Below are 10,811 nucleotides of genomic sequence, written 5' to 3' on the forward strand. Positions count from 1 at the left end.
TGAAAATATTTTATACAGGGGAGAAACAAGGTGTTTTAACATGTTTGTAATTTGACCATTTAAAGTAATTGCAACTCTGTTTCTACACCTCTAACCAGAAAGAAACAGGGCTTCTATGCATTGTAATCAGCTTATACACTGTTTCAGAGCAAGACATCTTGTTTTTAAGCAAACTGAAAAACTTACAATATCCTAAGAAAACACATATTTCAAGTAAAAAGATTTCATACAGGGGAGAAACAAGGTGTTTTAAAATGTTTGTAATTTGACCATTTAAAGTAATTGCAACTCTGTTTCTACACCTCTAACCATAAAGAAACAGGGTTTCTATGCATTGTAATCGGCTTATACATGGTTTCAGAGCAAGAAATACTGTTTTTAAGCAAACTGAATAACTTACAATATCCTAAGAAAACACATATTTCAAGTAAAAAGATTTTATACATGGGAGAAACAAGGTGTTTTAAAATGTTTGTCATTTGACCATTTAAAGTAATTGCAACTCTGTTTCTACACCTCTAACCATAAAGAAACAGGGTTTCTATGCATTGTAATCGGCTTATACATGGTTTCAGAGCAAGAAATACTGTTTTTACCCAAACTGAATAACTTACAATATGCTAAGAAAACACATATTTCAAGTGAAAAGATTTTATACAGGGGAGAAACAAGGTGTTTTATCATGTTTGTAATTTGACCATTTAAAGTAATTGCAACTCTGTTTCTACACCTCTAACCAGAAAGAAACAGGGCTTCTATGCATTGTAATCGGCTTATACACTGTTTCAGAGCAAGACATCTTGTTTTTAAGCAAACTGAATAACTTACAATATCCTAAGAAAACACATATTTCAAGTAAAAAGATTTTATACAGGGGAGAAACAAGGTGTTTTACATGTTTGTAATTTGACCATTTAAAGTAATTGCAACTCTGTTTCTACACCTCTAACCAGAAAGAAACAGGGCTTCTATGCATTGTAATCGGCTTATACACTGTTTCAGAGCAAGACATCTTGTTTTTAAGCAAACTGAATAACTTACAATATCCTAAGAAAACAAATATTTCATATAAACAGATTTTATCCAGGGGAGAAACAAGGGGTTTTAACATGTTTGTAATTTGACCATTTAAAGTAATTGCAACTCTGTTTCTACACCTCTAACCACAAGGAGGCAACGTTTCCATGCATTGTAATCGGCTTATACATGGTTTCAGAGCAAGAAATACTGTTTTTAACCAAACTGAATAACTTACAATATCCTAAGAAAACACATATTTCATATAAACAGATTTTATCCAGGGGAGAAACAAGGGGTTTTAACATGTTTGTAATTTGACCATTTAAAGTAATTGCAACTCTGTTTCTACACCTCTAACCAGAAAGAAACAGGGTTTCTATGCATTGTAATCGGCTTATACATGGTTTCAGAGCAAGAAATACTGTTTTTAACCAAACTGAATAACTTACAATATCCTAAGAAAACACATATTTCAAGTGAAAAGATTTTATACAGGGGAGAAACAAGGTGTTTTAACATGTTTGTAATATGACCATTTAAAGTAATTGCAACTCTGTTTCTACACCTCTAACCAGAAAGAAACAGGGCTTCTATGCATTGTAATCAGCTTATACACTGTTTCAGAGCAAGACATCTTGTTTTTAAGCAAACTGAAAAACTTACAATATCCTAAGAAAACACATATTTCAAGTAAAAAGATTTTATACAGGGGAGAAACAAGGTGTTTTAACATGTTTGTAATTTGACCATTTAAAGTAATTGCAACTCTGTTTCTACACCTCTAACCAGAAAGAAACAGGGCTTCTATGCATTGTAATCAGCTTATACACTGTTTCAGAGCAAGACATCTTGTTTTTAAGCAAACTGAACAACTTACAATATCCTAAGAAAACACATATTTCATATAAACAGATTTTATCCAGGGGAGAAACAAGTTGTTTTAACATGTTTGTAATTTGACCATTTAAAGTAATTGCAACTCTGTTTCTACACCTCTAACCAGAAAGAAACAGGGCTTCTATGCATTGTAATCAGCTTATACACTGTTTCAGAGCAAGACATCTTGTTTTTAACCAAACTGAATAACTTACAAAATCCTAAGAAAACACATATTTCAAGTGAAAAGGTTTTATACAGGCGAGAAACAAGGTGTTTTAACATGTTTGTAATTTGACCATTTAAAGTAATTGCAACTCTGTTTCTACACCTCTAACCATAAAGAAACAGGGTTTCTATGCATTGGAATCGGCTTATACATGGTTTCAGAGCAAGACATATTGTTTTTAAAGCAAACTGAACAACTTACAATATCCTAAGAAAACACATATTTCATATAAACAGATTTTATCCAGGGGAGAAACAAGGGGTTTTAACATGTTTGTAATTTGACCATTTAAAGTAATTGCAACTCTGTTTCTACACCTCTAACCACAAGGAGGCAACGTTTCGATGCATTGTAATCGGCTTATACACTGTTTCAGAGCAAGACATCTTGTTTTTAAGCAAACTGAACAACTTACAATATCCTAAGAAAACACATGTTTCAAGTGAAAAGATTTTATACAGGGTAGAAACAAGGTGTTTTAACATGTTTGTAATTTGACCATTTAAAGTAATTGCAACTCTGTTTCTACACCTCTAACCACAAGGAGGCAACGTTTCCTTGCATTGTAATCGGCTTATACATGGTTTCAGAGCAAGAAATACTGTTTTTAACCAAACTGAATAACTTACAATATCCTAAGAAAACACATATTTCATATAAACAGATTTTATCCAGGGGAGAAACAAGGGGATTTAACATGTTTGTAATTTGACCATTTAAAGTAATTGCAACTCTGTTTCTACACCTCTAACCAGAAAGAAACAGGGCTTCTATGCATTGTAATCGGCTTATACACTGTTTCAGAGCAAGACATCTTGTTTTTAAGCAAACTGAATAACTTACAATATCCTAAGAAAACATATTTCAAGTAAAAAGATTTTATACAGGGGAGAAACAAGGTGTTTTAACATGTTTGTAATTTGACCATTTAAAGTAATTGCAACTCTGTTTCTACACCTCTAACCAGAAAGAAACAGGGTTTCTATGCATTGTAATCGGCTTATACATGGTTTCAGAGCAAGAAATACTGTTTTTAACCAAACTGAATAACTTACAATATGCTAAGAAAACACATATTTCAAGTGAAAAGATTTTATACAGGGGAGAAACAAGGTGTTTTATCATGTTTGTAATTTGACCATTTAAAGTAATTGCAACTCTGTTTCTACACCTCTAACCACAAAGAAACAGGGCTTCTATGCATTGTAATCAGCTTATACACTGTTTCAGAGCAAGACATCTTGTTTTTAAGCAAACTGAACAACTTACAATATCCTAAGAAAACACATATTTCATATAAACAGATTTTATCCAGGGGAGAAACAAGGGGTTTTAACATGTTTGTAATTTGACCATTTAAAGTAATTGCAACTCTGTTTCTACACCTCTAACCACAAGGAGGCAACGTTTCCATGCATTGTAATCGGCTTATACATGGTTTCAGAGCAAGAAATACTGTTTTTAACCAAACTGAATAACTTACAATATCCTAAGAAAACACATATTTCATATAAACAGATTTTATCCAGGGGAGAAACAAGGGGTTTTAACATGTTTGTAATTTGACCATTTAAAGTAATTGCAACTCTGTTTCTACACCTCTAACCACAAGGAGGCAACGTTTCGATGCATTGTAATCGGCTTATACACTGTTTCAGAGCAAGACATCTTGTTTTTAAGCAAACTGAACAACTTACAATATCCTAAGAAAACACATATTTCAAGTGAAAAGATTTTATACAGGGGAGAAACAAGGTGTTTTATCATGTTTGTAATTTGACCATTTAAAGTAATTGCAACTCTGTTTCTACACCTCTAACCAGAAAGAAACAGGGCTTCTATGCATTGTAATCAGCTTATACACTGTTTCAGAGCAAGACATCTTGTTTTTAAGCAAACTGAATAACTTACAATATCCTAAGAGAAAACATATTTCAAGTGAAAAGATTTTATACAGGGGAGAAACAAGGTGTTTTAACATGTTTGTAATTTGACCATTTAAAGTAATTGCAACTCTGTTTCTACACCTCTCACCAGAAAGAAACAGGGCTTCTATGCATTGTAATTGGCTTATACACTGTTTCAGAGCAAGACATCTTGTTTTTAAGCAAACTGAATAACTTACAATAGCCTAAGAAAACACATATTTCAAGTAAAAAGATTTTATACAGGGGAGAAACAAGGTGTTTTAACATGTTTGTAATTTGACCATTTAAAGTAATTGCAACTCTGTTTCTACACCTCTAACCATAAAGAAACAGGGTTTCTATGCATTGTAATCGGCTTATACATGGTTTCAGAGCAAGAAATACTGTTTTTAACCAAACTGAATAACTTACAATATGCTAAGAAAACACATATTTCAAGTGAAAAGATTTTATACAGGGGAGAAACAAGGTGTTTTATCATGTTTGTAATTTGACCATTTAAAGTAATTGCAACTCTGTTTCTACACCTCTAACCAGAAAGAAACAGGGCTTCTATGCATTGTAATCAGCTTATACACTGTTTCAGAGCAAGACATCTTGTTTTTAAGCAAACTGAACAACTTACAATATCCTAAGAAAACACATATTTCATATAAACAGATTTTATCCAGGGGAGAAACAAGGGGTTTTAACATGTTTGTAATTTGACCATTTAAAGTAATTGCAACTCTGTTTCTACACCTCTAACCACAAGGAGGCAACGTTTCCATGCATTGTAATCGGCTTATACATGGTTTCAGAGCAAGAAATACTGTTTTTAACCAAACTGAATAACTTACAATATCCTAAGAAAACACATATTTCATATAAACAGATTTTATCCAGGGGAGAAACAAGGGGTTTTAACATGTTTGTAATTTGACCATTTAAAGTAATTGCAACTCTGTTTCTACACCTCTAACCAGAAAGAAACAGGGCTTCTATGCATTGTAATCGGCTTATACACTGTTTCAGAGCAAGACATCTTGTTTTTAACCAAGCTGAATAACTTACAATATCCTAAGAAAACACATATTTCAAGTGAAAAGATTTTATACAGGGGAGAAACAAGGTGTTTTATCATGTTTGTAATTTGACCATTTAAAGTAATTGCAACTCTGTTTCTACACCTCTAACCAAAAAAGAAACAGGGCTTCTATGCATTGTAATCAGCTTATACACTGTTTCAGAGCAAGACATCTTGTTTTTAAGCAAACTGAACAACTTACAATATCCTAAGAAAACACATATTTCAAGTGAAAAGATTTTATACAGGCGAGAAACAAGGTGTTTTAACATGTTTGTAATTTGACAATTTAAAGTAATTGCAACTCTGTTTCTACACCTCTAACTATAAAGAAACAGGGTTTCTATGCATTGGAATCGGCTTATACATGGTTTCAGAGCAAGACATATTGTTTTTAAGCAAACTGAACAACTTACAATATCCTAAGAAAACACATATTTCAAGTGAAAAGATTTTATACAGGGGAGAAACAAGGTGTTTTATCATGTTTGTAATTTGACCATTTAAAGTAATTGCAACTCTGTTTCTACACCTCTAACCAGAAAGAAACAGGGCTTCTATGCATTGTAATCAGCTTATACACTGTTTCAGAGCAAGACATCTTGTTTTTAAGCAAACTGAACAACTTACAATATCCTAAGAAAACACATATTTCAAGTGAAAAGATTTTATACAGGGGAGAAACAAGGTGTTTTAACATGTTTGTAATTTGACCATTTAAAGTAATTGCAACTCTGTTTCTACACCTCTAACCACAAGGAGGCAACGTTTCCATGCATTGTAATCGGCTTATACATGGTTTCAGAGCAAGAAATACTGTTTTTAAGCAAACTGAATAACTTACAATATCCTAAGAAAACACATATTTCAAGTAAAAAGATTTTATACAGGGGAGAAACAAGGTGTTTTAAAATGTTTGTCATTTGACCATTTAAAGTAATTGCAACTCTGTTTCTACACCTCTAACCATAAAGAAACAGGGTTTCTATGCATTGTAATCGGCTTATACATGGTTTCAGAGCAAGAAATACTGTTTTTACCCAAACTGAATAACTTACAATATGCTAAGAAAACACATATTTCAAGTGAAAAGATTTTATACAGGGGAGAAACAAGGTGTTTTATCATGTTTGTAATTTGACCATTTAAAGTAATTGCAACTCTGTTTCTACACCTCTAACCAGAAAGAAACAGGGCTTCTATGCATTGTAATCGGCTTATACACTGTTTCAGAGCAAGACATCTTGTTTTTAAGCAAACTGAATAACTTACAATATCCTAAGAAAACACATTTTTCAAGTAAAAAGATTTTATACAGGGGAGAAACAAGGTGTTTTACATGTTTGTAATTTGACCATTTAAAGTAATTGCAACTCTGTTTCTACACCTCTAACCAGAAAGAAACAGGGCTTCTATGCATTGTAATCGGCTTATACACTGTTTCAGAGCAAGACATCTTGTTTTTAAGCAAACTGAATAACTTACAATATCCTAAGAAAACACATATTTCATATAAACAGATTTTATCCAGGGGAGAAACAAGGGGTTTTAACATGTTTGTAATTTGACCATTTAAAGTAATTGCAACTCTGTTTCTACACCTCTAACCACAAGGAGGCAACGTTTCCATGCATTGTAATCGGCTTATACATGGTTTCAGAGCAAGAAATACTGTTTTTAACCAAACTGAATAACTTACAATATCCTAAGAAAACACATATTTCATATAAACAGATTTTATCCAGGGGAGAAACAAGGGGTTTTAACATGTTTGTAATTTGACCATTTAAAGTAATTGCAACTCTGTTTCTACACCTCTAACCAGAAAGAAACAGGGCTTCTATGCATTGTAATCGGCTTATACACTGTTTCAGAGCAAGACATCTTGTTTTTAACCAAGCTGAATAACTTACAATATCCTAAGAAAACACATATTTCAAGTGAAAAGATTTTATACAGGGGAGAAACAAGGTGTTTTATCATGTTTGTAATTTGACCATTTAAAGTAATTGCAACTCTGTTTCTACACCTCTAACCAAAAAAGAAACAGGGCTTCTATGCATTGTAATCAGCTTATACACTGTTTCAGAGCAAGACATCTTGTTTTTAAGCAAACTGAACAACTTACAATATCCTAAGAAAACACATATTTCAAGTGAAAATATTTTATACAGGGGAGAAACAAGGTGTTTTAACATGTTTGTAATTTGACCATTTAAAGTAATTGCAACTCTGTTTCTACACCTCTAACCAGAAAGAAACAGGGCTTCTATGCATTGTAATCAGCTTATACACTGTTTCAGAGCAAGACATCTTGTTTTTAACCAAACTGAATAACTTACAAAATCCTAAGAAAACACATATTTCAAGTGAAAAGATTTTATACAGGCGAGAAACAAGGTGTTTTAACATGTTTGTAATTTGACAATTTAAAGTAATTGCAACTCTGTTTCTACACCTCTAACCACAAGGAGGCAACGTTTCCATGCATTGTAATCGGCTTATACATGGTTTCAGAGCAAGAAATACTGTTTTTAACCAAACTGAATAACTTACAATATCCTAAGAAAACACATATTTCATATAAACAGATTTTATCCAGGGGAGAAACAAGGGGTTTTAACATGTTTGTAATTTGACCATTTAAAGTAATTGCAACTCTGTTTCTACACCTCTAACCAGAAAGAAACAGGGCTTCTATGCATTGTAATCGGCTTATACACTGTTTCAGAGCAAGACATCTTGTTTTTAACCAAGCTGAATAACTTACAATATCCTAAGAAAACACATATTTCAAGTGAAAAGATTTTATACAGGGGAGAAACAAGGTGTTTTATCATGTTTGTAATTTGACCATTTAAAGTAATTGCAACTCTGTTTCTACACCTCTAACCAAAAAAGAAACAGGGCTTCTATGCATTGTAATCAGCTTATACACTGTTTCAGAGCAAGACATCTTGTTTTTAAGCAAACTGAACAACTTACAATATCCTAAGAAAACACATATTTCAAGTGAAAAGATTTTATACAGGCGAGAAACAAGGTGTTTTAACATGTTTGTAATTTGACAATTTAAAGTAATTGCAACTCTGTTTCTACACCTCTAACTATAAAGAAACAGGGTTTCTATGCATTGGAATCGGCTTATACATGGTTTCAGAGCAAGACATATTGTTTTTAAGCAAACTGAACAACTTACAATATCCTAAGAAAACACATATTTCAAGTGAAAAGATTTTATACAGGGGAGAAACAAGGTGTTTTATCATGTTTGTAATTTGACCATTTAAAGTAATTGCAACTCTGTTTCTACACCTCTAACCAGAAAGAAACAGGGCTTCTATGCATTGTAATCAGCTTATACACTGTTTCAGAGCAAGACATCTTGTTTTTAAGCAAACTGAACAACTTACAATATCCTAAGAAAACACATATTTCAAGTGAAAAGATTTTATACAGGGGAGAAACAAGGTGTTTTAACATGTTTGTAATTTGACCATTTAAAGTAATTGCAACTCTGTTTCTACACCTCTAACCACAAGGAGGCAACGTTTCCATGCATTGTAATCGGCTTATACATGGTTTCAGAGCAAGAAATACTGTTTTTAAGCAAACTGAATAACTTACAATATCCTAAGAAAACACATATTTCAAGTAAAAAGATTTTATACAGGGGAGAAACAAGGTGTTTTAAAATGTTTGTCATTTGACCATTTAAAGTAATTGCAACTCTGTTTCTACACCTCTAACCATAAAGAAACAGGGTTTCTATGCATTGTAATCGGCTTATACATGGTTTCAGAGCAAGAAATACTGTTTTTACCCAAACTGAATAACTTACAATATGCTAAGAAAACACATATTTCAAGTGAAAAGATTTTATACAGGGGAGAAACAAGGTGTTTTATCATGTTTGTAATTTGACCATTTAAAGTAATTGCAACTCTGTTTCTACACCTCTAACCAGAAAGAAACAGGGCTTCTATGCATTGTAATCGGCTTATACACTGTTTCAGAGCAAGACATCTTGTTTTTAAGCAAACTGAATAACTTACAATATCCTAAGAAAACACATTTTTCAAGTAAAAAGATTTTATACAGGGGAGAAACAAGGTGTTTTACATGTTTGTAATTTGACCATTTAAAGTAATTGCAACTCTGTTTCTACACCTCTAACCAGAAAGAAACAGGGCTTCTATGCATTGTAATCGGCTTATACACTGTTTCAGAGCAAGACATCTTGTTTTTAAGCAAACTGAAAAACTTACAATATCCTAAGAAAACACATATTTCATATAAACAGATTTTATCCAGGGGAGAAACAAGGGGTTTTAACATGTTTGTAATTTGACCATTTAAAGTAATTGCAACTCTGTTTCTACACCTCTAACCACAAGGAGGCAACGTTTCCATGCATTGTAATCGGCTTATACATGGTTTCAGAGCAAGAAATACTGTTTTTAACCAAACTGAATAACTTACAATATCCTAAGAAAACACATATTTCATATAAACAGATTTTATCCAGGGGAGAAACAAGGGGTTTTAACATGTTTGTAATTTGACCATTTAAAGTAATTGCAACTCTGTTTCTACACCTCTAACCAGAAAGAAACAGGGCTTCTATGCATTGTAATCGGCTTATACACTGTTTCAGAGCAAGACATCTTGTTTTTAACCAAGCTGAATAACTTACAATATCCTAAGAAAACACATATTTCAAGTGAAAAGATTTTATACAGGGGAGAAACAAGGTGTTTTATCATGTTTGTAATTTGACCATTTAAAGTAATTGCAACTCTGTTTCTACACCTCTAACCAAAAAAGAAACAGGGCTTCTATGCATTGTAATCAGCTTATACACTGTTTCAGAGCAAGACATCTTGTTTTTAAGCAAACTGAACAACTTACAATATCCTAAGAAAACACATATTTCAAGTGAAAATATTTTATACAGGGGAGAAACAAGGTGTTTTAACATGTTTGTAATTTGACCATTTAAAGTAATTGCAACTCTGTTTCTACACCTCTAACCAGAAAGAAACAGGGCTTCTATGCATTGTAATCAGCTTATACACTGTTTCAGAGCAAGACATCTTGTTTTTAAGCAAACTGAAAAACTTACAATATCCTAAGAAAACACATATTTCAAGTAAAAAGATTTTATACAGGGGAGAAACAAGTTGTTTTAACATGTTTGTAATTTGACCATTTAAAGTAATTGCAACTCTGTTTCTACACCTCTAACCAGAAAGAAACAGGGCTTCTATGCATTGTAATCAGCTTATACACTGTTTCAGAGCAAGACATCTTGTTTTTAACCAAACTGAATAACTTACAAAATCCTAAGAAAACACATATTTCAAGTGAAAAGATTTTATACAGGCGAGAAACAAGGTGTTTTAACATGTTTGTAATTTGACCATTTAAAGTAATTGCAACTATGTTTCTACACCTCTAACCACAAGGAGGCAACGTTTCCATGCATTGTAATCGGCTTATACATGGTTTCAGAGCAAGAAATACTGTTTTTACCCAAACTGAATAACTTACAATATGCTAAGAAAACACATATTTCAAGTGAAAAGATTTTATACAGGGGAGAAACAAGGTGTTTTATCATGTTTGTAATTTGACCATTTAAAGTAATTGCAACTCTGTTTCTACACCTCTAACCAGAAAGAAACAGGGC

Source organism: Electrophorus electricus, chromosome 1, assembly GCF_041902795.1.
Source record: "Electrophorus electricus isolate QZ-2024a chromosome 1, ASM4190279v1, whole genome shotgun sequence".
NCBI lineage: Eukaryota > Metazoa > Chordata > Actinopteri > Gymnotiformes > Gymnotidae > Electrophorus > Electrophorus electricus.